We start from the raw sequence: 23,953 nt of genomic DNA, 5'->3' as shown, positions 1-23,953 counted from the left end.
GTGTCACTTCGAGACAGCTGCTCCCATGGCAGGGTTCTTGGGAATTGGGTGTGGCTCCTTACTTCTTCAGGTGCCATTGGGTAGCAGCCTGGGAGAGAGGGGGCTTATGCCATGTGCTTGCAGTGACTGCATGGGGCTGTGACCCAGCTGCTTGAGAAGCATCAGGGCTGTGAACCATGGGGTGCCCAGTATGGCCTGGGCTGGGAAAGCCCTGGCTTTGGGGCTCTCACTGGACAGGAGGTGAGAGATCCTCACTCCTGAGAGTGCCTGTGGCAGACTCAAGGGCCTGGATGTGCCCACAACTTCTTTTTATTTTCTAGCTTAGTGATTCTGTGAGGGTATTGTGGGGTTTAAATGTTTTACCAGGCAGAGTTCAGCAGAGAATTAATGTGTAGTTCCAGCAAACGAGGGGTTTGTGAGTGAGCTGCTCTTTGCCTGATAAATGTAACCCATTGCCTGCGTTTTGTCATCTATTACACACACATTTATTGGTGTCCATTCAATAAATGATTGTAGGTGTACATTACTAATTCTTCCTGTATAAGATTTCCACTTGATGGCTGGTTTTACAATTCAGCTATCAAAATCATGTTTTGTGATCATAGCAAAAAGTAAGCGATGCTGTGTTCACCATATTTGTGAGCCGTGTCCATCACAGATAGTCTCATCTGGAGCCATCTCTTTTGCCTCATATGCCTTCTTAGTGCATCCTTGTTTGACTGTTCCCCTGGTTTCAGTGCCTCCCTTGGACCACCAGGCCCACTCAGACTCTGAAGCTGTGTCTCAGAACTTTGGGCCTGCTGGCATCCCAAGCATCATGAGCAGCATCCCTGAGGTGTCGGGACTCAGCAGTGGCAGCGAGCAGGGGAGACCTTTATGGCCAGGGAAGGGCCCCCATTCCCATACAATGGAAAAGTGGTTTGTGTCAGAATATGGTCACATTCTTCTGATTAAACCCACTCAAAAAAGACAACATTGTAATATTTTCCAATGACTGTTTATCATGAATTACGTCAGCCTTAGTTTAAATTGCTATTATTTCTCCTTAATGCTTCTTGGTGCCTGCATAATTTACAGCATTGGCAGCTGCGGGACTATGAAATAACCTTTCACAACCACCATACAATAGTAAAGAACATGAAGTTTTTGTTGTTAATTATTATGGGACTCCTTTAACTTTTTTACAAAGTGACATAAAATATTGTTGAGGTATTTATGGTTAAAGCTACTTTTACGTGGATCTATTTTGCTTCTGGCTAGTTCTTAACTAAAGCAGTCATTTGTGGTTATTATGCCTAGGGAGATATTATGTCAGAACTGGTTTAAGAGTATTATTATGTATCACATGTCATATATTACATGTCAGCACTTGAGGCTGTCTTTCAATAAAAACAAATGTAATTTTAGTTAATGGTCTTTTAGGTATAGGCCATTTGTAAACTTACCTGAGTTCATTCGAAGGTATACTAAAAAGCTTTGTTCTCAGGGAGTGCACTTGGGTAATTTCATTTTGGCTTGAGATGGAATTACCAAAATATTTATCATTATTTCAATCAGAGGTGCTGCCTCTAAAGAGCGAATAGTTTCCCAATACCGAGGTTAATGTACGCATTTTTAAGGAGCTGTAACTGTTACTCATTACTTTGTTTACTTTTCCCCCCTTTGGAGCTCATGCTTCCCAGGTTCCCTACTGGTCAGGCTGATAGGAGTATCCCGGGCAACTAAGCCACCTAATGATGATACTTCACTGTGCCGCTTAAATGAATAGTTTATACCTTCTACATAATCCGTGGGTGAAGGGGGGGAGAAGTTAGAGGTTGAAGGTGAGTTCTGGGTTTCTTTGAAGTTGCATTTCAAATTTGGAAAATGCAAACTTACACAAAGCAAACTTCGAATTGATATGTCATTCCCCTTGGTTCCAAATACTATGCATATTTTCCAGTACTTATTTAAAGCAAGAAGTGAAGCATATAGGGTGTGCCAGAAAGTTTACACAAAGAATGAAAACACATAAATGACTCATGAGAACTTTTTCTGTGGTTCTTTTTTTTGTTATTGTTCTTAATGCATAATTATTTAATTACTGGTAAAAAAAAGACAAAAAAAAAAATCATGATTTCTCTCTTCCTCCCTCTTCCCTCCCCCCACCCAAATCTGTGCTTGAGCACCATAAAAATGATCAAAGCCTCTATTTGTCTCCAGTTGCATTTTCCTCCATGGGATTGCTCGTTTTGGTGACTCTATTGTAAGAAACTGAAACTCTGCTGGGGGAAAAAAAATCGGTTTCTGTCACCCCATAAATGCTTGGGCCAAAGAAGTGAAGATGCAAACATGAAACTGATAAAGCAAGCAAGGAGCAGGGTGAGGATTTTGTGTGTTGCTAAAGTGAAATTTAATAAGGGGAACATAAACTGCAGCTAAACTTGCCTGGATGCCATGAGATTTTTTAATATTAGGCAGCATGCTTGATTTCCCAGGAAATGAGTGAGCAATCTGAATTTAGAGTTGTCTGGCAGGGGGAGGGGGTGTTTCGTTCTCTTTTTCAATCAAAGGCATTTCACAAGCCGATTGCATGTGAAAGGGGAATCTATCATTACGTAAGAATGTAACAAACTTTTCCATTTAATGAATGAATATTAGGTATTTCGGGAGCCCATAAAAGATGGTAAAAGAGAGAGACAGAGCTGACGTCTGAGAGATTTTAATAAAGATTGAAGTTAGAAGTGAAAAGGTCAAAGTGCCATTTGTTGAGCCCCTGCTTCTGGCATGGTTTCAAAGCTCGAAGTGCTGACTGGGGGGCTGTGATGTGTGTTAATGAACAGTTGTGGCACTTAACTGAGATCATGGGTTGGTCACATGAATATATATAAAAGATATGAGTGAACATTTTCCCCCTTTTTGCAGCAGTTGGGCTCTTGGAAGGACTAAACAATTAAAAGAAATGTTTGAAATGTTTGAACACCACATTAAGTCCCCTAGTCTGTAAGGAAAATGAGCTATGAATAATAGAATACTGCTCTAGTTAAATATAGTTATTCAGAATTGTTTTTAGCTACAGATGTTATGCCATTTTAGAAACTTAGACTAAATAATGTCAGATCTTGTTTGCTTTTTTAGTATGTTATTCATTTATTGGGAAATTCAAAATTTAAAACAGCTGGGAAAGGGTTTGGTGTTCACTAAGTAATCTTTAAAATGTGTACATTTCAGTCTTACTCTTACAGTGCTGTTTAGAAATGACTGAATTATATATTACAGTTACAAAGTTCTGTAAACATGCTCTACCATGTAGATGACAGGGAAACATGAAATGGAAAAATGAGATAATTTTGGAGCCAAATTTTATGTATTACAGACTTGATAAAACAGCAAATGGCTTTCTCAATTTAAATAATTTGTAACTTTCCAGGAACGTGCGTGGATGTTATGAACAGTATGTCTAAAATAGCAGCAGAAAAGAATGTTCATTCTCCTTTAATTCTCCCTTTGATGTTTATGTCAAAACGAAGGAGTTAATTTATCTAAGAGTTTCACTGCATGAGTTGGACTGTACAAAACCAATCATGTAGAAATAATAGACTACCATTGGAAGTGCTGTACTATTGCAGTTTTAATAGCTCTTCAGTTCTGCTCAACAATTAGTCCATACATTTTATAGCTGTGTCTTTAAGAAACTGGCACACTCAGCAAAATCACATTAATTGGGAGATGATGCAATGTGGAGAGAAATCAAAGTAAGAAAATTAATTGAAAAATAGTGTTTTGTTCAGGTTTGGGTTTGTTTTCTTTTAAAATTTTAAACACTGCAGTAGTAATTGCTGGTGGGTGAGACTTGTGCAGAATTTAAATTCCACGTGGCTGGGTTTTTGTGAATTTGCTTTTAAATCAAATTGCAGAAGAGGCAAAATAGGTCATTAAAATTCTTGCTATAGTTTTCTCTCTCTGAAATCAAGTGAGGGTATTAAGGGGGATCCAGAGTAGGGCTTTTTCTGTCTATTGACACTAGTGCTGTTTAAGTTCACATTACCTGTCAGCATCTTTGTAAACTTGATCAGACAGATCACAGACGATTAGTTTATCATTTACACAAATAGCTTAAGAGACCTCAGCAAACCCTTTTTCCTTGTGTCTATAGCCAGTGGATGCTGGTAGTTTCTTTCTAGGACCTTGTTTTTATGCCTAAGTCCTGAAGGTGAAGGCAAATTTTAGTAAAAGAAGTAGTGTTGGGGTTTTTGTGGGGTTATCATTGGCAATTATGACTTCTTTGTGTTTTTTTTTTTAGTTAATTTATTGTCCGTGATGGGCTAAAGGCGAGTGGAGCAGTGATAGTTTACATTTCAGCTGAAGTTTGGGCCTCATTATTAGATACAGGTGAATCTTGGTCTTTCAGTGACCTGGCAGCATTTCCGTGTGCCTCAGGGCTGTTGTGTTGGTCTTAATGGCATAAATTACTTGGGGATAATGATAGATAACCAGTTGATTGGAGTAGGAGAGCAAACCTGGTTCTTGGATTAATAAGCAGGGAATAGAGAGAAGAAATAGAGAGGTGTTACTACTCCTGCCTCCAATGCTGGAGGAAATCATTATCAACCCCCTAAGAGCTAACATTTTTGGTTAGTCAGTCAAATGATGATGGCTTGCTGCAAAAAGGGTGGTACAATTTCATGGAATAACTGCACTACTAATACTCAAATGTATTATTCTGAATTATGGGCTTGTAGAGGAACATGGAAGAGCAGGAAGTTTTATTGAGGAGGTTTTTCCCTACTTTTATCTTTGTGCCTCATTCTGATGCCTGTGCTTTGCATATGCAAATACTGGACAGGGTTAAGGAAGGACCCAAAAAGCAATTCATGGGACAGAAAACTTGCTTTTAAGTGGAAGACTGAAGAATGTCACTCCATTGAGTTCACAGAGGAGAAGACTAAGAAGGGGCCCAATCACAGTCTGTTAGTACTTCCATAAGGAGAAGACCTGTGGCAGTAGAGGGCTCTGTAATTTTGCAAACAGACACATAGCAGGACCCCATGCTTCAAAGTGGAAGCAGATAAATTAATGCTGAAACTAAGGCACAGTTACCTAGCAGTGAGGGGTAATTAAACATAGGAACAACTTAGCTAGGAGTAGCATAGATTCTTTATTACTTGAATCCTTTAAATCAAGACTGCTTTGCAAAAGACCCTTTTTTGCTTTGCAAAAGACCCTTACTCAAGGAAGAGGTACTGTCTTCATCCAGTAGTCACTCTGCTGTATAGGCAATATCTGCAGAAGGTAAACAAGGCACTAATATCCTACTAATTCCTTTCAGGCCTTAAAAACTGTAATTTTATTAATGTATGTAATTTATAGCCTCTAGGCCAGTAGAGGCTAGATTGTGCTGGATCTTGTGTCCATTACATGATAAAACAAACCTTCAAAGATTTTTCTTGCACTCTTAATTAGATAAGGCAGAGCTTTGCATCTGTTCTGTAGATGGGAGACTGAGGAGCAGGATTATGGAGGAAGCTGGTGTGTTAGGACTGTCTTCACTGATCCACACTGCTGGCTGTTGATAGCCTGTGTCCTCTGGTTCTCCTTGCCTTTCCCCATCCACCATGAGCAGTTGCCTGCCTCAGAGCACTGACCAGGCAGTGTGCTCCTCTGCTCTGGGGTCTGATCAATCCCTGGCCTGTTCTCTCTTTGGGAGATCAGCTCAGGGAGAATTTTAGGTCTATTTTAGGCCACTTTTAGTAACTTCTGCAAAGGGCTGTCTCCTCAGGTGAAGTATGGAAAATGTAACTCAGTAGCATCTCATTTAAATGTGTGGCAGCACAGTGCAAGATCATCTGCAGACTTACAGTACCTACTTCATGAGTCTTCCCCGACGGGTCCCTCACAGACATCTCTGGTCACCTTAGCCTTGTAATAGCTTTAAAGGGATGTTAACTAAAAGGAAGGTGTTAGAAACAAGTGAATAGTAGAAGAGAATGAATTTATTTGAAATCACCAGTTTCAGGTCACAGAAAGGGTAAGAGAATATGTGAAAACACTAATGGTGGTTATCCTCCTAACATGGGTGATATTCACAGACAGTGCTGCTGCTTCAAAAGAGAGGTACTGTGCGATCTTCCAGCTCTGTCATCACCCTCCTGTGTTTCACTCTGGATTTGCAACTGTAGAAGAAGTTGAACTCCCAGTGAAAAACAGCTCTATGCTGTGGGGTGGCATGTTTACTTTAAGTAGGTGTTGATGATTCTGCTTCTCACTTCCCTGATGAAATAAGTCCCTTCACCTTCAAGTCTTACAAACCTCAGCTGAACTTTGCTGAGTTGAGCCTGTGTCCCATTACATACTTCCACAGAGGTAGAGCACAAGCTTGAAAAATGGAAAAGATTGTTCCCAGGGTCTTGAGCAGCTCTTAGCTCAGAATACCATGTTCAAAATTAGTAATATAGTTGCCCTCATTCTTTTATAGCATCCCGATTTTGCAATGAACCATAATCGTTCTACTCATCTGCCAGAAAATGATGGTTCTTCAGGGGGTTTTTGGTGCTGGTTGTTTTGAAAGGCAGCCTGTAATTAAGATGAATACATGTACATTGTGAATGTTTAGTTACGGTAGAGATGGGGTGTTTATAAAACAACCCCCCCTCAAAAAATTACCTAGCTGCAAATCCTTGCAGTTACTTAGTTTAGAAGTTTAAGTCAATTTATGGAAGTCTGTGTTTACTGTCTTTAGAGCTTGATCATGACATTGGAATGTATTTTGGAAAAAAAGACCCTATAAAATGAAGTCCACATTTATGGGTAAGGAGCACAGAACACTCAGGATCAGCAGTGAGACTACAGTATCTCTTTGAAGTGTAGCAAAGAGGAGTACTTGCTGGAGCCATGTTTGGTTTAGAAGGTACTGAATGGATACACTCCCTGCCTTCAAACACCGTAACAGCAGCTGGACCCAACGCAATTAATTTCATGAAAATGTGGACTGTGATATCCCAATGACAGCAGTCAGAAGATAAAACTAGATCTGAAGCACTTAATTTAAAATAAAACTTTATAATAAAGTCAGGTCTGCTAAGATGCTGCTTTTGTGCTGCACTGCATGTGAGTAATCTGAATGACTCATCTGGCCTCTGACATACTGCAGCCTTCAACATTCCCAGCCACGAGTGTTGCCCTTCATAAAGGAAATATCCTATTTTTGGTATGGCAGTGTCCTCAGTTTTAAAGAATTTTCCTCTTTTAAAGTGCTCATACAATTAATGCCTCATGCATGTATTCAACAATAGTTGCCTAGCAACCATCAGAAATATTCGGGAGAGCAAAGGAAGCCAAGATGAATGAGCAGTAACATCAGCTCCCATTTCAGGTGAGCTGGAGAAGGCATCAGGGCTGTGCTGACTGGGTCTAAGCATGCAGATCCATGAAAATCAGACAGTCTCAAAGTAGCAAATACAAGCTCCAATTGGCATGTCAGTCAAAGGCAGAGAGGAGGTGGGTCATGCAGCCAGATGCAGTTGCAGGAGGCTGCAGTTGGCTGGTGGTTTTCAGAAGCCTAGACCAAAGCAAGGTAACAATGGTTAAAATAGGTTACAGAGAGTCAATAAAAACTCCTTAGTGACTGAAGAGAGTTTTGCCACCTTGTCTTGCATTCCACCTGCAGCTAGAGAATGGGTGAGGTTTCTGCTTCCTTTGGTAAGAGCATTTGGCCATGGGTATAAGCTGCAGGCAAACCCCTTGGTAGGGCTTGGCGCCAGCCCTTCTCTTGCATTGCCACCTGATTCCCACTTCTTGCTGCATTTTAATTCTGGCGTAACTTCTACCTCACACAAGGTTGTCTCATTCTGAGACAACTGAGTCAAGTCCTTCATGCTTTTTTTAGCACTGGAAGATGCCATTTAAATGAAATGGAAATCTTTTCCACAGTAACAGCCCACAGCCACTATATGTCTGTTTGGATTTTGGTCTTTTTTTCCCTCCTTTTTTTTCATTAGAAAGGTTGAAATGAAATGCTTAGTCTAGGATTGGAAGGACTAGGTTTTATCATGGGTTGACATACTCTCGGGGCCAACGCTGTCACAGCTGGTGCTAGTGTGGCCATGTCCTGGACCCATCCTTTTCTCTGGATGAGTTTTGGTGCTGTTTCGCAGTCTCCCCAGTGGCTGTACCATTGTAGCAGCTCAGGGAACTCAACACTTGCTGTTCAAGTACAGGGCTTTGGGGCCCACATTCAGTGAGATGCACTGTCTTGTCAAAACCATTTGAGATGAGAGTCTTAATCTGTAGAAGTATTTCCAGTTGTTTTCTTTTCATTAGACACGTTAAAATTAAAAAGCCTGTTAGTGTTGCTCAGAACATTTTTGACTGCCTGCCCGATTTGAGGAAAGTTATGAAATTCTGACATTTTCCTGTTGGATAGGAAAACCGGATTTATGATCATCTCTACTTCAAAGGTAGAGGTTAAGAACAAGATTAGGATCTCCTTTCCACTCATGTAAATCCACAGGAGTCAATTACTTTGAATTGACAGTGCTGTGATTTAGATCAGAATCTGGCACTAAAGTTTTTTGGGGTTTGCTCTTATACCCATCGGCTTCAGTGCCACTTGAGTGCCGACTCTTTGCCTTTGGTGTGTGGTTGGTGGTATTTGCATGTGGAAGTGCCTCAGGGGCCCCACATAAAACATTGCTTCACTAGCTTTAGTGGGATTTTTTTAGATGAGATGTTAAAATGTTGAAATCAAAATATGGAGGGGGTGGTCGGGAAGTATCAGGCACACAATGGTAATCAGAATAATGTGATTTTTGAATTGGGATATCTCATGACTTAGCTGAAAAAAATCCCTTATGTATCTTGGAGGTCTGAGGCTTTTTTTGATTATAACAGGCATTTTATTTCTGGCCTTGATGGTTGATGAGATATCAAACTTAAAATATGCCATGATCCTAGAGTCTGGTAGTGCTTTCTGGCACTGGTCAGTGACTAAATATAGCCAGTTTTGAACGGCTGTGATAAACCTGGAAATAATGTAGAGCAGAAAATTCTCAGACAATTCCACAGACAAATGCGGAATATGAAATGACTTTTCTGAATCGCATCTGGTTTTTAGTCTATATGTTTTTGTGCCCTGTGTCTCTTATCCCCAAGTTTTCCAACTGCTATCCTACACATGTTTTGTGGTACGGATAAATCTTAACTAAGGCATCTCAGTGGTTCATGTTGGTTCATGCTAAAGCAAAAAATAACATTAAGGGGTTTTAAACCCCAGCTATTTCATGCATTCCTTTGGGCTTTGTAAACCATTTTCCTTTGTTTTTACAAAAAAAAGGTGTATTTTAAAAAAAAAAACAACCATGCATTTCCAAAAATCACTGTTTGTCTTCCAGTGAGCATAGTCCAGAAACATGCAGATTCTTGCATTGTATTATGGGATTAGTGGTATTCATCTGTCATGCATAATGTGGAGGTGATAGGGGAGGAAAGGAGCCTTTTAGAAAGGATTTTTTTGTTTGTTTGGGTTTTTTAAATGATTTGTTCGCATACATTTGTTTCCTTTTCCTTTAATTTGTCTTTTATTTTCTTTCTGGATTTTGTTGTTGTTGTTGTTTGGGGTTTTTGTTTTGGTTGGGGGTTTTTTTGTATTTTAAACTTCTACCAGGCTATGTTTAATTTCAAGATGGTGTCTTTGCTAGAAACATAATCAAATGTAATGTGTTCCACAACCTCTTCATATGCATGACTGCATAAAGCTTGTATAACAGTTTATTATTATAAAATTAGTATAGCATAGCATAGAGCAAACTGGGCCCCTGGCCAGATGAACTAGACAATGAATAGTTATATAAGGTTTTGAGGCACATGTATTAGAACACAAGCGCCCTGTATTTTCTTCTCAATTGTCTGCTGTTTGTTAATGTTTCCCTTTCAACGTGATTGCATCTCAATTTAATAGCACTTGCCATTTCAGGGTTTACTGTGCCAGCGCTCGCATAGTTACATCCCCTCTGTGCTGCAAAGCCTGCATGTATATTAAAACTGAACTAGGCATGGTTGCCTAATGGGTACTTTGAGAGATAGGCACTTATAGAATTAAGTGATGTATGTAATTGTTAATTTTGTGTCAACAAGTTTGAAAAATGTGTTTCACCAATAATTGTAATGCTCCATTCTGTGCAAAGTGTGACATTTTAATTCTTGTTGAACAGTTTCCTACCTCTGCTCTGTGTTTTCATGGCAGGGGTATTATTTTGCAATCAAGATAAAAGCATTATTTATTAAAGTTCTAAAATATTACATTACTGGAAGCTATAAGCTGCAGATCAATCTTCTCTTTCATAAAAGCATTTCATTGATTTTATTTTTTTTTAATTGGTCTTTGAACTTAAACGTAAGTTCCATATTATGGATTGCATATGATTCCAGAAGCAGAGGACTGTTTTAGTGGAGACTTGATGCTGTTTTAAAGCAACGATGTACCTGTCACAGAACTGTGGGAAAGGCTTGCATTTGGCTTATGCAGCTTTGGGACTGTCAGATCCCAGCCTGCTGCATTTTTGGCACAGGGAGCCCATTGACTTGGGCTGTGGGAAACCTACATTCAGCACTATTGGTCCTTGTGTCTTTCTTTGTGCCTCCAAAGCAACTTCTGTTAGAGATTTCCCATCTTTGGGAGTCAATTAACAACTCCTCCATGCTTTCAGCAGTGTGGGACGGCCTTTCCATGGGGAGAGGGTGCTCCATAGCATCTGACTGCAATAGCCCGGGTGCCTCTTGGTGACACTTTGACCTGCCTGGATTTAATTGCTTTCTGCGTGTAATCCAAACAGTCCAGAAGTCTGGATCCCCCTAGTACCTATTGCTTCAGTCCTTCTATTCTTCAGTTCCTCACCTTTGCCCCCCTTGCCACATGGTCCCATCCCCATCCTGGTTCCTTTTGCCATGCCAGGGCCATTTCTCCTGTGGCAGCCCTTGGTGGTTCGTTCATGTCATTGCAAATGTGAGACCGAACCCTGCCTATTATTTATTCCCTTTTGCAGTGAGTAAATTAATTCTTCCACCCCTAGCAGGCCTAACTATGAAACTGCACAAAGCAAGGCTCACATTTTTCTTCCAGCCAGCAGGGACTTAGTTCATTTGGCCCTTCTGTGTCATCTCATCAGTGCAGTCTGACCTTGTGCAGCCTCTGTGGTTGTCAACAGTGAGGGAAGGCAGTTGAGAAGGGGAGACCATCGCCATCCTCCACAGAGTTCAGGAGTTTCTGTGCCTAGGATTTGATTTCCCAGTGAAACCAGTTTTTCTTACTTGCCAGTAAGATAAGGAAAGGGCAGGGTGGGAGGAGCATAATAGGCTTAAAACACAGTAAAAATAGCAAAGGAAACAAACAGTTTGTGCCTAATTTGAAACCAACAGATCTCCATGGTGATGGCAACAAATCCACTACGTTTGACTGTTTAGTGAAGACAGAAGGTTAGAAGTAGGAGTTCACCAGCCATGCTGGACTGTTTGAATGAACACTGGAGTAGGAGTGCTAAAACCTTCCCAATGACTGAGTGACTGTGTGAAGGTGCTGAGGGGAGTTCTGGGAATAACCTCATAGAAAATCCAGAGGATTCAAGTGTCTTCCTTCATAATGCATCTTCAGAAAAATCAGCTTTTACAGGTTTCCTGGAATTTTTGCTTTCAACAGTGCTGTTGTGTGGAAAAGAGTCCGTAGCACTGTGGCTTCAGACAAAAATAGCATGGTAGAAGACCTTCAGAAAGCAGGCAGTAAGCTTGAAACCTTAGATAAATAATAGGACTAATATACTTGCCACAGTGAATAATAGGATTATAACTCCCCCAAAACTCTTGACTGGCATTCTACCAGGGTAAATCTTTATGTGAAATAGAAGCCAGAGATAAAATTTCCGTCTTAATCTACAGATATTTGAGACATAGGAAGAAGGGACTGCATTAGTCCTTACCAAAGAAGAAATTCCTGTTCATAGTAGTCTGAAATATTGTCATGTGATGAGTCAGAATTTTTTGTTGTTCACATCTTCAGAGTTCAGGGCTACTGAGTTTTGGCATGCAGACTGGGCAGATAACACTTGCAAATCACACATCTCCTTTTGCTGAGGCCATTGGCACAGAATGTTTCCTATTTGCAGTAGGTGTGTTTGAGTTTCTGGTTTTAAAATATGAATTTTGGAGGGGAGAAGATACTTTTGTAGTATTTAGTCATAATGAAAAGATCTTCAGAGATAGCTGGTGAAGACATTCAGAGTATATGTTACACTGCATCAAGATTTAGAGTTTTTTGAGTGAATATTGGCCAATTTGACCTTTGCTTTTCCTCAGTCAATATTTATCTCTTGGGACAATGAATCTTCATATTCACCTTAGCTGAAGTCCAAGTCTACTTAATAGTATACTTGGAAATCCAGAGAGGTGATGATTTGTCTTGGTGTTACTGTTATCTGTTTAAAATTAGGTATGTTGGTTTGGTCACCCATGTCATTTTGTCCGATTTCCTAAACAAAGCAGCTTCAGGTCATGGCTGACGGGGAGGCGTCTAGGAAAAACTTAAATCCGTCAGAAGGAGGAGTGGGTGAATCTGGGAGTGGAGCAAACTCTTTATTGGAAATAAGGATGAGGATTCCTGTACAGTGTCAGAGCCCTTCCAGATGCTGTCAGAAGGACGGGGCTCGCCAGAATTAGTCAGTAAAATTCTTGCTGTGTATTTCATGAAGTAAAGAAAAGAATTTTTTGAGCTTTGTGAACTTACCACAGTCTTCCAGCAGCCTAAGCCAACAGAGCACATCAGGTATTGTGCAAAACTATAGAAAGGCACTGCCCAAGAGACCAGGCAAAGCGGGCAGTGGCTTGCCAAGGGTCCCACCCTGTCCCCGAGATATGGGTCTGGGAGCAGGTGATCCCTGACATGGCCAGGTGGTGCTGGGACCATACTACCCCCTTTATTATTTCAGTGGCAGTTTCAGTATTTTAGGACTCTGGCTAGTTGAAGCTGAGACACAACCTTCCTCTGAAAAGTGGGGGTGCTGGGACAGCACATATGGCGGGAGCCACTGGGTCAGGGTCCCTGCACCTCCCTGCTGCTTCCTTGCCTGGATGCACAGCGTCACCTCTTCAGAGTCCTACGGCATCGCTGACTGCTGTTGGAAAAAGTCTCCTCTTACCGATAGGGGCAACACTTTGGGGTAGAAAGTGCAATTACCATGCTTGTGAACTATGCTGTGAGAGTGAGAGCAAGAGAACTGGAAAGTGCTGTTCAAGCAGTAGAGAAAGGCGGAGCCTTACAAATATCTGCTTATGCAAATCAAATCATTTGTCTTCTGAAATGTTCATTTTGCCTTTTCCCTGATTATATTTTCTGAATTGCCATATGTACTTCTTGTGATATTTCAGTCTTGTCAAATTGAGAAGGCCTTACAATTAACGTAGGATATATACCAAATAAAGTAACGTTTGTCATTCTTACTGTGTAATCATTCGATAATATTACAGGTGGCCTGTAAGTTAAAAAAAAAAAAGTGTAAACCGTTTTTGTAACAGTATAACTATCAAAGGTATTTGTTTGGGGAGAAGGCATTGAGAAAGAAGAAAATTTTAAAATTGCACAATTACAGTTAAAAAAACAGAGCAGGCAACGTCATGTGTTTCTGAAGAGCACACTGTTTAATTTTATAGTTACAGTATTTTAAGAATACTGACAGTACACAGGAAGGCAGTGAATAATTCTTATTGCAAAACCCTGATGGTTTGCTGTGTTCAAAATGTTAAGACTTAGTCAGCCCTGGATTTCTCTAAGGAAGAACAGGGCATTTATGGGGGGAAAAAAACAAAAGCTGGTTGAAGCAGTAGTAATGTATCAAAGCAGCATTCAAATAAAATAAAAGTTTGGCATCCTTACTTAGAATAGACTGGAAAATGGATTTGTTTTCATGTACCTTTTTTTTTCCTGATGTGCCTGATTGACTTGTTTTAATACCGGTGTTATTTACATTTCAGGGATGGGCCTCTATTATGCAGGAAATTGTCCAAACCCCTACAGCTGTATTTTAAATTGAAATTATTTTTTTTTATGAAGTGATTGTGCCGACTTAATTTAGTAATCTATTATTAAATATATAGTTTCAGGCTGTATAAAGCCTTTATATAGAACAAAAATGGGCACATATGAAGATCTAGGCTATATATACACCTGGTTCTGTATATTAAATCTTTTACATATGTTGTCCATTTTCAGAAACAAATAAACTGCTGCTTTTGAAAACTCAGCTTCTCTTCCATATTAGGGAATTCTGCAGACTCCCTGTGTTCCTTAGCTTCAGTATAATGCTAAATCAGTTTGTACATTAGTCTATTTTTAGTTATGAATGAACTTTATGGAGTGCAGCGCACAGAGTGATTTCAGAGATTCTCGCTCATAAAACCTGTGTGTCATGCGCCGCAATTACAGCTGTAAACATTATGCAAGCTCTGGGCTTCCAGGGCCCGAGCCCTGAAATTTCCAGGGATAAAAAGCATCCCCCTTTGCCCTTTTGTGCAAAATATTAGGCAAATAGTAAATCTGTGGGCATGAAATCAGGTTAAATAGTGTGACCTTGGCTGTGGTGGCCAGACTGCCTGGCGTGGCAGCAGGGGGACACTAGAGGGCAACTGAGAGTTTTCTTTAAACCAGCCAAGCTGGAGATGGTTTTAATATCAACTAAGTGTTTAAACTCAGTGAGGATTTATTTTCCTGTCTGCAGATTTCACATAAGTAACCTCGGAGTTTCCATTGACAGCAAATAATAATCCAACTGAAGTTCTTTTGGAGGAAAATGCAGCGGGAGCAGGTCCGGAGCCTGCTTTTGCCCAAATAAGGCTTTTTTTGCAGACCCCATGTGTTAGATAATGATCAACTGACAGTCGGTCATGAGTTAATAATGCTGGATGCTGAAATATGCATACCATGTGGTATACAACAGTTCTGCGGGGAGAGACAAACACAGCTATAATTAGACATGTGAAACACAAGGAAGTGTGTAAATTGTTTAATAGTCCTCCACTTAATTCACTCAGATAATTTCCTAAGAACCAGTATTGACTGTGGAAGAATATTGCTCAACTGACTGCATATTTAGTTTAAACCCTGCCCTGCTCAGATAAATTTATGAATACAGTTCAGTTTTATTTGGATTTTTCTGAGTGCTAGAGATTTACTAGGGCCAAAATGCAGAGATGAGTTCAATTTTATTTGTGTTGATGTTTGGGATGATTACACAGAGTCCGTGGGGTTTGCACTCATTTAAACTGGGCACATGATCTGACAATCAGGACTTTAAAACCACCATTTTTGGGGTGTTTTGGGACTTATACAGATTCCCTAGCTGGTCATACACAACCTGACGAAATTGCCAGAGTTCCACTGCTGTGTTTTACTGGTGAAGAAGTGCAGATCCCTTCCTGTGCTCAGCAGTGCTGGGCAACGTCCCCTCTGCACCTCAGCAATAACACCCCATGTCAGGTGTATGCAGATCTCCCAGGGTGCCAAGGCTTTGTTCCCAAGCTGTCTGCAGAAGCAGAGTTGTCCTCGAATCCCTTGTTGGCTCTGTGTGCTGTGATGGGGGGGCCTAGCAAGGCAAGTGTTGCTGGTGAAGTTGGTGATGACCCAGAGATGTGAATGGGAGCACAGCTTAGGCTGTGGCTGCTGCTCCTGCCTCCGCCTAACACCTTGCGTAGTCCTCATGGTGGCAGCTGAACGTAGGCATCAAAGGGGGGAGCTTACTCTGTAGTTTCTGCTTGTCACTTTACTAATATCTTCGTGCAGGTTGATTATGCCTAACAAATTTTGATTACTTCGCAGTGCAATGATCAAGTGCAAAGGGAAAAAAAAAAAGGAGAGGAAATTACAATATTCTTACACTACAAAAAAAAAAACAACTGATATAATCAGTTCCAAATCAGAAATGCAAGAGTTTATTTAAATAATATATCTGTCATTTTCACATTGTGCACAACTTGATGATCATTGCTTCCTTACCTGCCGTTGTCATTCCCGAGAGCAAGGTCTTGGAAACTGTCCATTTTACCCTTCTGGCATGAATTTCTGCCTGTTTATATTTGTGCACAGTGTCCATCAGTCAATTAGCCCATCTCATCTGTCTATGTGGATACGACTGGTTACGTATCTATTGTATTTCTGAGGTATGTAGGTCATGTCTCCATTGGGTACTGCTGACTCTGCTAGACAGCAATTACACGAACGCTGGCTTTTACTGGAGAGAAAAAGAAACATTGTTAGGAAAGCTGCCTTAAGATTTGCCTTTTATTTTCTATAGCACTCTAATGGAAGGACTACCTTAAGTGTTCTGATGACTTTTGATCAGGCAGGCTGGCTTGCATGGGTTTGCTGTGCATTTTCACATCTTGCTGCTGCGTTTGCATTGCTTTTGTCTTGGCTATTACATAATCTGTTAGAACCTGCTCATTTGCTCACTTTCCTTTCTTTGCTTGCTTCTTTTTTTTTTTTAACCCACACTATTTTGGGAAGTCAGACCTACACTTCTTGAGTGTTGCTCTGACCCTCTGACAGAAAGTGAAGCCTCTGTCTGCTGGGTGCAGCTTCCGAGGAGGTGACCTTTGGGGATGGAGGGCTTTGGGGCTGGAGATTGACTGCAGATTTCTGAAGGAAAGGGAAATTTGATGAACCCATGTCTGATCCTGTGATGGCTGCCCAAGCACATGGTGTTTCATGATGAGATAGGACGATTTCTTTGTTCAGAGCTTGAATGCTTCTTTCCCATTAGTGACACAGAGAGCCATGCTGGCTTGGTTGTGTTCAATGCTTAACACAGGCTCAGCCTCAAAGATGTGAATAGCCCCAGTGAGGTCATCAGAGGTCTTTGCATGCTCCAGGTCTTTACAAGTTAGGCATGTACTTTGCTGAATCAAGACTGCAGCTCTTCATGTTCCTTGTCCTGCATTGCTCAGTACTTCGCTGTGTTTGATCCTATATTCATGCAGTTTCTCACCAGAAGAACCACTGAGTCATCTAATCTGGTATGAACCCCAAGTAGTGGCTCATCAGCCAAAATTGCTGGCAAACTCTTTCATCCAGTTCACCACCTTTTTTCTGAAGGAGAAGGGAAACAGCTGTTTGAGCAAGGACCAGAGCCAGACAGCTGGACGCCTCATCGTGCAGCCAGCCAGGCTGCTGCAGCCGCCCGCAGCGGCCAGGCTCTCCTGGCAGCAGCATGGGCCCGGCCCTTGCCGTGCCTGAGGCGGGACACCCAGCTCCAGTCTGACATCTCAACCCTCCAGACCCTCAAATTCATGTGTTACTTCCTGCACTGTGCACACCAGCTTGTGTCTGGCTCAGGCTTTTCCCAAAGGCCTTGAGAAAGCTGATTGTATGCGTGCCTCCGTATTCTGGCACTGGGTCAGGTATGGGGACTGCAGTGCCTGGGCATGCCTGGTTATGCCTCCTCGCTCCTGAGTACCAGCTTCTTCTCACCTTTGAGGCACTCCTATTACCTAGTGAAGTCACTTCTCAGTCATTTTTGCTCAAACCCAGCACAGCTTGAGTTATTCAGACCTCCCTGAAGGCAGATAACCCGTTGGCCACAGCATCTTCCTATCAGGGTATGTTGAATTTCCAGTGGGGAGTGGCCTATGAACAGTCACCCTTGGCATGGTCAATGGGACCTGTAATCCTTGTTTGCAGGTTTCATCCTGGAGTTGTATTGAGGAGCATTGTGTTTTCCTGGTCTGTTTTCCCTCTGATTACTCATTTGTATGAGTCAGTCTTAGCGTTGTGCCAGTCCTTGTGTCAGTGTGAATGTAACTGTCAGGGACTTTGTATTTATTTCACTGATGAAAATTTGTAATACTAGCAAGGCTAGGAGCAACCCCTGTGGAATCCCACCAGAAATTTTTTCATTTGGTAGAAATTCCCCACTGATGCCATTTAGCTAATTCTTAAACCATTCAATATACGCTTGAATAAAATGATGTAGTGCTGTTTTTTAATCAAAGTATTATCTAATATTAAATCAGCTGTCTTACTGAATGCAGGTAAGTTCCATGTGTGCAGCTAGTTTCTCTAACCAAGCTTATAGTTTCAAAGTGTAAAATAAGGTGCTTTGTTTGTTTTCCTTTTCTGTTGTTTTAAGATCTGGTTTCTGTAAAACCAAGTCAATTGACTGGCTTTAATTATATTCTTTTGCAAGCATATCATCTGGCTTCTTTGCAAATATGGAACAAATATTTACCAAACACCTCTGCCTCTTTTTGAGTCATTAGTATTAATCCTGTCATCTGTAGCCAGCAATAGGCCTACACCGGATTTTTTTATTATTATTATTTTAATTTGCTCTAAGGTCTACTTGAATGTCACATATTCGTCAAGCATAGATTTTTCTCTGAAGTCTTCAGCTTCCCTTTTCAATTTGCTGCACTTCATAATTTCCAACACACGTATAGATTTTGTCCAGAAAAAAAAAAAATAAAAGAAAAACTTTTTTCCATTTTTTTTGAACCCACATTAGTCAGCAGGACATAAAGAAGTCTAGATCAAGGAAAATTTTTAACATCCAGTCATGCTGAAATGAAGAAAAAGAGACTCCAAGCCTCATCCTGAACCTTGCCTCCCTCTTCCATGGAAAAAATAAACACTCAGTTTTTGGTGAAATTGGCCAACCTGATGTTTGCGGTGCCTCTAAATTTTCTGTTAAAAGCAATGCTAGTCTGTATTTCATGAAAAATACTGGCATTTTGCTTTCTTCAGAGATTGTCTGGTCGGGAGGGGGGTCAGAACAACAGTCTGCAGCAAGTCATATGTCTCCACATTAATCCACACAAGGAAGTGTCTGTTTCACTTATTTCCAAATGGGGAATGTTTTCTTTAGAGAGGTAGCAAATTGATTTTCCCCACATGGAGCATGGGATATCTCATTTCCAAAACAAAACTTTCAGAAATGGCTACACAAGTCCGCTCTTTCTCCGTGTGGGTTAGAAAGCACATAATTCCTTAATGTTTCCTGCAAGGTTGTTCACTGCTCTGCTCTGGAGTTTCCCGGTCAGGCCTAGCATGTTCCATTATAAAGAAAGGAATAAACAAGTGTTTTCATTTAGAAAAAGTCCAGTAAAAATAATTTTAATATTCAAGCTGTTTAATGTCAGCTTGAGTAAGCATGAGGGGTGTGCTTGTGTGTATGCAGAGCGGCTGTGTGACCTCCACAGCTTGGTGAGAGCTTGAGTTGTTGGTAGGTGCTCATCATTGACTTCCATAGGTGTACTTAGGACCCCCATTGAGACCTTCCCCAAATTCAATTGATACTGTTTTTTCCTAAACACAGGTCTGGGGCTTTTTAAGTGTAGTCTGATCTTTTGCTTTATTTTCCAGCCGCTTTAAATTGTAACCTTTTGATGCAGTACTAGTTTACTTGCAGCTTGCTCCTCTTCAGCTCAGCGTGCCTGGGCAATAAATGCCCCAAGCCCTCCTTTTTGGACCCTGTTTCCAGGAGTCAAAAGATTTTAAATAAACTTTCCAGGGTGAAAGGAAAATAAATTAAATGTACGGTCCCAAAGTCAAAATGCAGAAAAGGGAATGAGGGGAAGGAGATAAAATAAAGAGATGGTGGTGACAGGGAAATCAAGGAAGCAGCTGGGACTCCACAACGTATGCAAGGTTAACTAAACTTTGAACAGTTTTTGAGACCATGCTTAAATCAGCAATATGCTTTTCTTAACTTCCAGATATTGCAGAATGCCGGAAGCCCCCTAGAGGGGTAAGTGTTAAAGCCATGAAACCTGTTAACTTTCTATTCATTACATTTTAAAAGGTGCAACATGTAACCATGCTTTTCAGCCAAGAGCTAACTTTTGCCAGGCTGCATTAGGGATGTCCGCAGCAACCAGCTATTTGCCACCTGCTAGGAGGCACGGTCAGTTCATGGATTTTGTGGAGACCTGGGGCTGTTCTTCTCACCTTGACTTCAATGGCCAGGCACTTCTGTATGCCACCTCCAGCTTCTGTTTGGCACCCGAATCATTCATAGCTCTGGAATCTGACACATCCTGCCATTTCCACCTCCCTCGGAGGGGAGATCTCCTAATCTGTTCTGTGTGTATTGATGGTTTTGCAGCTTAGGGCCAAGGATTCTGGTATTACAGCTTTTATGCATGTGTGTGGAAACCAGAAGATAGGTGAAGGACTGGCACAGTGCGGAAAGATTCTGTGTGGGGACATTGTGCAAGGTGTCCTTCAGGGAGGAGCAGCTGTGGATGCATTTGGCAGCTGTGCTGCCACCTTGCCTCACGTCTCTTCTGAACCCAGCACCACTGTTCATCCCTGTTTACTCACTTCTTGCAACTTACACTGCTCCACCTAAATCCTGGCTTATGACTACCTCCGTCTGGTACACTCTCACCTCTACATTTAGAGCTCACCTAACTCTGTGAGCCCACCCTAAATGTAGACCCAGATCTTCTGCTGGCCCTTCTTTATTGATGGACATGTAGATATTTAGAAGGTCAGTTGATTTTTCTTTTAATTGATTTTTGCAGTTGGCAAAAATGCTGTTCTTCCTTCATCTTGCCACAGAAACATGGTCACAAAAAACAGCAGGCAGCCAGAAGAATCTGGTTGGCAGTGTAAGTTGTAAGTCCATTAGCTATGCTGAGTACATTCCTCAGCAAAATATGGCAATGGCCTTCTTTTCCTTTTTCCTTTTTTTTTCTTTTTTTCTCCTACTTTTGAAGTGTTTCTTAGAAACTGGAGTATCAGCAAGCCAGAATCAAAAGTCGTATGAGGAAATAGTTACACAGGTCAGAGAGGCCCGGAAAGGCAAGAACTTTGATCGTGGGCATTACTATTGTTTAGATGTGCTCTAGAGTAAGAAATGTGGAGCAAGCAATTAAAAGATACATGTTTTAGGCATGAGTACAGTACTTGTTTACTTACATGGTTTGCTGAGCAGCCAGCAAGGTCCAAGGTTATTTTGGGCTCAGCATGAGTAAGTGATCCAGGTATGACAAATGAGGTAATGTATTCCAGGCTCATTAAAAACTCTTGGCTACACCACTGATTTTGACCAAGTGCCAACATAACTTGACCTCAGCTGTGTGAAGGCCACTATTTTTTTTTAACACCCTCCCTTATAACAACAAATCTTTTGCATCAGCCAAAATACATGCATATAGAGAACAGTGTTATTGGGAGGGTTGAACTCACTGGACTTCCAGTGATAATCAGACTCGTAAAAAAAGAGGTAATTTTACAGTAACTGACCTGCTAAATTCAGGTACCCCAAAACCACACAGCCATTGTCTCTTGACTTATTCGTGCCTCTAGAAGTGGTTGTGTGTACACAGTACAGCGTGGATGTAGCTCAGGTGAGGCTGACCTGGTAACAGGGAGATGGTAAGCTCTGTGATCACTTCCCCATCCTGGACAGATAGGAAAAGAAGGTGGCAGGTGAATGTGCTGTCTTGTTGTGGCAGACTGTTTTTCCATCGTAGGTAGTGTTAATGGTCATGGCCGACTTTGGCAGCTCCCACTTTTGGGTACTTCTCTTTCCCCTGCATAGAACTTGCCTTTGGTGGGTTAAAACCAGAGCTGGGAGTTGTTCTCGGCAGTGAGGCTTGGAAATTCTCCTGTTTCTCATGTCCTGCTGAGCAGGCAGTGTCTGTGAAAGTCAAACAACTGAGGGTGGTAGTGACTGGAGAACAGTAGCCACAACCTTACGAATTTTCTAAGTGAGCAGGGTAGCTTCCCTCTCCCTCTCCTTCTGGCCTATCCCAGTCACCTACAATATCCTGATGTTTGCACATTGGTGAGAGTGCTGGAGGGGAAGATGTAATTTTTGAGCAATGATGCTGTTTCTTGGCTTCATGAACAGAAAGAACTTCTGGCTTTGAGGAAACATCTAGCTAGCCTGAGCAGCATTAGCCTTGAGCTCCTCTCTTTTCTGTGTGGCTGTCTTGGTGGGTCAGAGCCTACTACTGAGCTTATCTGTAATTCCTCGTCTTTATTTCCCTGCTCAGATGCCTCTGGACTGTCCTTGTTTGGTTACTGTAGACTGTAGGCAGCTTGTGCAAGAACAGGTCAGCTTCTTACTGGGATATGTTTAGACAGCAAAGATTTGCCAGCCTACAGATAATCTAACTCGTTGTGCTATGCATGACACAGCGTTTGCATTTAACCTGTCAGGTGTAACAGTTTGCAGTAAAAACATGTAGGGCATTGCTGGTGTTTTGGCAGTACAGAGCACAGCCACGGTTTGGGGACTCCTCCGAGCTCGAGGAGTGTTCACTCTTACTGTGTGCATTTTGCTGCTAGCTGTGTTTTACCTGGCCATACCTGAAAGGTTTGCCAGGACTCAGCAGGTGAAAGGAGTGGGAAAAACCACATGCTGGCAAAAGGCAATCATGTTGTCAAATGCACAGGAAAGAAAGTTTTTTAACTGGTGCTGTGTTGTCTCTCTCATACTCCTGTTACAGGCACTCACACTAAAGAGGTGGCAAATAATGCAAACTTTTTTCTGTACTTATTTATTCATTTTTCACTTTAATTTTCTTTGCTTATGTTCTCACCTTCTGGGAATGTGCAAGTTATCAGGTCTCACTGCCACAAATGCTTTCAGAAAATGAATTTGAAAGCCATATGCACAAACACATGAAGAAATTGAATGATTTTGGATATTCTTAGGTAGTCATGCCAGATGTCCTTCTCCACTAGAGAACAGAAAAAACCCCATAGGATACTCACTTAGCTGTCCAGTACCTACTGAACATCCAGTGTCATCAGGAAAACTGAATGTGACTAAGCCACAAAATGTGTAAAATTTCTTTAAAGTAATTATGAATAACAAATTCAAGACATTTGCAGTGTGCTCATGAATATGTCAAAAATTAAACAAAAGATGACAAAATTAAAACATGACTGTGACTTGTAAATTCTTTCTTTGGTCCTAGTCATATTTCCTAGCTCACACAAACAAAACAAATGTCACTGAAATGCAATAATCTTCAAATAATGCATTTATTTATACTGGTTTAGGGAGCAAATATTAATGGCTTTGTTTCAAGTGTGACTGGAACTATGTCAAATGTTTTCTTTTACAGAGTAGCTTTTAGATGCAAGGACCTTCTCTTCTGATATTAATTCCTATTGCTGCTTTCTTGTTAATTGTGTGTCAGATCTGGAGTGGCTTTAGGTGATTTAAAATCATACCATGGGGCATGTGGGATGGTCCTTGTGTGTGCTGAAGACAGACCTTCCCTGCTGCAGCTCCTGAGCCACGGGGAGAATGCAAATACCCCATTTCATAGTGGGTTTGTGCCAGTTCTGCCATGGAAGGCTCCAATTCAAACAGTGTTTATATGCAAGCTCAATATACCTGGAATTTAGGAACAAATGCCTTCTTGCTTGTAAAGCTTTTAGCAAAACATTAGCAGTGCTTTATAGTGTGATACGAAGTACAGTGCCAAAACTCAGGATAACAAGTGTGTTTGAAAAACACTGAGCCTTGAACTAGTTTCTTTATGTGTTAAAAAGAAAGAAAGGAATGAAGGAAAGAAAGAAAGGACAAGTAATTCACATGCAAGTATATTTGATGGTAGCTCAGCCACATCCCTCTTTGGCCATTGGTTGAGCCAGGCCTGGGGATCAAAGGTTAATCTTCTAACATGTGTGCCAGAGTGTAGTAAATTGAGGGAACATTTCTATTTCCTTCAGTACCTTTTCAAAGAAGATGCGACTGCCGAAGCAGACCGTGGTTAAGGATCAGTCCATCCCATCCAGGTCATGTGCCAAAAAACCCCTGTAGGCATCAGGAAGACATCAAAGGTTGAGCGGGGTTTATAAATAAGGCAGGGTGGCGTGGCCAGGGCTGGCGGTCTGGCAGCCGGCGCTGGAGTCCTCGGAGCTCATCCCACGCTCCCGCCGAGTCGCTCATCTCTGTTTAGATGAGTAATGGAGCGG

General features: G+C 41.3%; 1 protein-coding gene across 1 annotated transcript in view; it reads left to right on the top strand.

The window, feature by feature from the left end:
- ARID5B (AT-rich interaction domain 5B) overlaps positions 1-23,953 on the top strand; it is a 102,830-nt gene that overhangs the window by 40,367 nt on the left and 38,510 nt on the right. The gene's annotated exons all lie outside the window — the stretch shown is intronic.

Source organism: Corvus brachyrhynchos, unplaced genomic scaffold (genome assembly GCF_000691975.1).
Source record: "Corvus brachyrhynchos isolate BGI_N302 unplaced genomic scaffold, ASM69197v1 scaffold279, whole genome shotgun sequence".
NCBI classification, from domain to species: Eukaryota; Metazoa; Chordata; class Aves; order Passeriformes; family Corvidae; genus Corvus; species Corvus brachyrhynchos.
Note: the sequence above shows the minus strand (reverse complement) of the source record. Positions and strands in the feature narration are given on the sequence as shown.